The sequence below is a fragment of the Equus quagga genome, chromosome 3, assembly GCF_021613505.1.
Source record: "Equus quagga isolate Etosha38 chromosome 3, UCLA_HA_Equagga_1.0, whole genome shotgun sequence".
In the NCBI taxonomy this organism is placed as follows: domain Eukaryota; kingdom Metazoa; phylum Chordata; class Mammalia; order Perissodactyla; family Equidae; genus Equus; species Equus quagga.
The window spans coordinates 69400468-69403913 of record NC_060269.1 but is presented as its reverse complement, the minus strand read 5'-3'; positions in this window follow the sequence as shown (position 1 = coordinate 69403913).

Here is a 3446-nt window from a genome sequence, read left to right as displayed (position 1 = left end):
GCTATTTGTTCTTTATGAGCCACCAGACCCGGGTGAGGGACAGGTGATGCCAGGCTGAGGGAACGCACATGAGCGAGGGTTCAGATGGGGAGGACACAGGGTTGGAGGAGGTGGAGGGGTGGCACACTCGCTGCCCTTGCCCCAACCCTGGGCCACACAAGCAGGGGCTAGTCTAGCAGGATCCTGGCTGCCTCCCCTCCCTCAGGGGCTGTGTGATGGTGGCACGGAGGAGGGGGCAGAAATGCACACTCTGGAGCCTGGAAGGAGAGCCAGCGAGGAGGGGAGGTTGCTCTGCTGCCTCCACTGAGGCCCTGAGGCCAAACACACAGCAAAGGCCAAACAGATGTGATTGTCGAGGATCAGGCAGGGAACACTAAGGAATGGAGAAGTGATGGATGAAATGTAGCAGGAGCGACTAGTGGAGGCCGAGAGAGGAGGGGGTAATTTGGTCTTCGTTGACCTGGCAAGGCCTACCAGGGGAGGTAGACATGGGACTGGCCTGTCGCAGGGGCTCAAGATTTTACTGGAAGATCAGGGGGCTTTGTGGTGGGTGCTGGGGGAGGGGCCGGTCTCACCCAGCTGGAAGAGAACCTAGGTGCGGGCGCGTATAGAGGCATGCCATCAGCAGGAGCAGGTGAGCCTAAGGCTGGAGCTGGGAACTGAATCCAGTCTCCTACCTCGGGGGCGAGTTTCTAGCCCCTTGGGCTGAAGCAAAAGCAAAGTGGGTAAGAATCACTGAAATGAGAGCGATCACTTTCAACTGCAGTTCTGTTACATCTGCAACATTGTGTTATCCTTTCAACAACCTGTGAGGTCAACAGGACAGGTGGCTTTAATTCTTTGAGCGAATGAGGACACTGTGGAGTAGACATTTCATCTGGAGCCTGAGGCTACACACAGCTGCCAGTGGAGAAGGAGCGCAGGCCCTGGCCCAGGGCTCCCGCGCACAGCTGCCTCCTGGAGGGCGGCAGGAGAGCAGTGGTCCGAGCCGGGCACTCAGCAAGTGCTTTACCCTGTTCTGGCACAAGGGGCACAGTGGTGGCAAGGCCAGCACCCCCGCGTCTACAGAGCGTCTACAGGCTTGGCGCTGAGCAGTGGACATGTCTGTAGTGGGGCAGACTGGATGTTCAGTCCTGGAGGATTTTAAGTTCCTGAGATTTAGACAGACTCAGAGTGGAGCTGGGCCCTAAAACCAAACCTTAGGGAGAGACTCCACACGCCTTCTCCCCAGAGCGCGCGCACGCACACACGCAAGACCCTGGTGATTATTTAGTCCAGTAGTTTCCAAATATTTTTAGTAGCAAAACTGTAAAAATTAGAGCTTACTATTATGAGTTGAATTTTATAGTTATTATGAAAATCAATGAGAACAAAGAAGCTATGATGACTAAAAAATAAGCTTTGATGAAGAAAACAGCTTTAAGTCGAGGGTTACAGGTGACAGTTGCTCTTTTATCAAGGGCAGGGTCTAATTTATTACTGTATTTGGTTGCACAGTATGGAGAAAATCCTGATTCACACAGATAAGTTGTTACAAAATTGTGGTGGTTTAAACACGTGTGCAAATCGGTTCCCACTCCTGTGGAGCGGGGTGGCCTGGCGGCGTCTGCCTCCCCTCTCCTTGATTCTGGGCTAGCGACTTGCTCATTCCAAACCGTTGGCTCTGCAGTAGCCTGCTACCTCCACTTAGGCTGACAGCAGGAGACACTCTATTCAAAGGTCTTCTCCCAAACGAGCTCCGTGGCGGCAGGGTTTAAACCCATCAGTCAGTGGGCTCACATACGTTTGGCATATAACACATATAAGTGTGTCCACTGACTTTTATTAGAGCTTTCAAAATAAAATTTTAAAAGCAGGCAAATAAAAGGTTATGGATTCCTGATGCGCTTCCCCCATGCCCCAGCGTTCCCTGAAGCACGCTGAGGGGAACACTGATTCAGTCCAGGGGCCGCTCCCCTCACCCTTGAGGCAGGGGGCCCAGGAAGGAACGAGCTGGGCTGCATGCAGCTCTCCCACGTTCTGGGTTAATTCTCAACACACAAACAGGCTTGTTTCTTCCCTTTGTTCTCAAATATTTCGGCTTAAAAGCCTCCTCCTCTCCCAGGGCTCTTCACCAGGGCCCGTGTGCAGGTGAACTCTTTGAAAACGTCTATTTTCCCCAAGCGGCAGTGGGAGAACTGCGGTCCCACTGAAAGCTCAGCCTGGTTCAGAGGAACCCTGGCTCTAGCTAGGTCCAGAGCCCGCCCCCTGGGCTGTCTGGACGCACGCTCTACTCCACAGCACACAGTCAACTCTGGGCACAGCGTTGTCTACTAGGCCTCAGCCTAACTGGTGCATGGGGCCCAAAAGGCAGGGCTGGTGCAGCGAAGCCCTGAGATCCCACAGATCTAAGTCCCACAGGTCTGTGATAGGGGCTACCCGCTTCCCTGGTGGGACCCTTAATGCCTTACTCTCTCATCACATGCTGTCAGCGGTCAGCAGAAATACCTTTTGAGCAGACATCAGCCCTGTCCTGAGCAAGAGTCTCCTTCCTCTATGGGCAGGGAGGTGAACGGGGTCGGGGACGGGCTTTAAACTGGCAGAGTTGGCTTCTAGAAAGCCCCATCCCTAAGGCTGGTGCTCTGTACATTCCAGGAAACCCTGCTCTTGTTGAGGGGCTGCCTGTGTAATTCTTGGCAGTAATTTTCCCCGGTGAGCCCACCTTCTGTTTCTTTCCTTGGTGAGGCTAAAAGGGACAAACCGGCCAACTATCACTTCCTCTCCCAGGCCTCTGGACCAGCGCAGTATCCACTTAAAGGAACAAGCCACGAGTGCAGTTAATTTTTTTTCCCCTGAGGAAGACTGGCCCTGAGCTAACATCCGTGCCATCTTCCTCTACTTTATATGTGGGACGCCTGGGACAGTATGTCCTGATGAGCGAGCATAGGTCCGCGCAGGGAATCCAGGTGGGTGAGCCCTGGGCTGCCAAGCACAGCGTGCGAAACTTAACTGCCGTGCCACCGGGCAGCCCCGTTAATTTTAACAATGTACTTTGTTTAAACCAGTCTAATATATTACTATGTCCACGTGTAATCAATAGAAAACATTAGAGAGGTATTTTACCTTCTCTCTCTCTGTCCTACGTCTCCAGAATCGGGGTGCACTTCACACTCGGCACATCTCCAGGAGGCCTGGCAAGTTCAGGGCTCGACAGCCCCACGTGGCCAGTGGCTGCGGGGTTGGACAGGGGGTGGCGGCCAGAGACCCACGGAACCCGCACACCTCCTCGCTCCTCACGGAGAACCTCCCGGTCCCACTCGCCTGCTCCAAGGGTCGCTCGCTCGCGGCCCCTGGCTCCCAGGGCCCGCGGCTGGAACGCGCCCCCCGCGGCAGCGCCCCGGGCCCCTCGCCCTGCGGGGCCCGCGCCTGCTCCCCGCGGACCGGGCCGCCGGCCCCGCCTCCCTGGC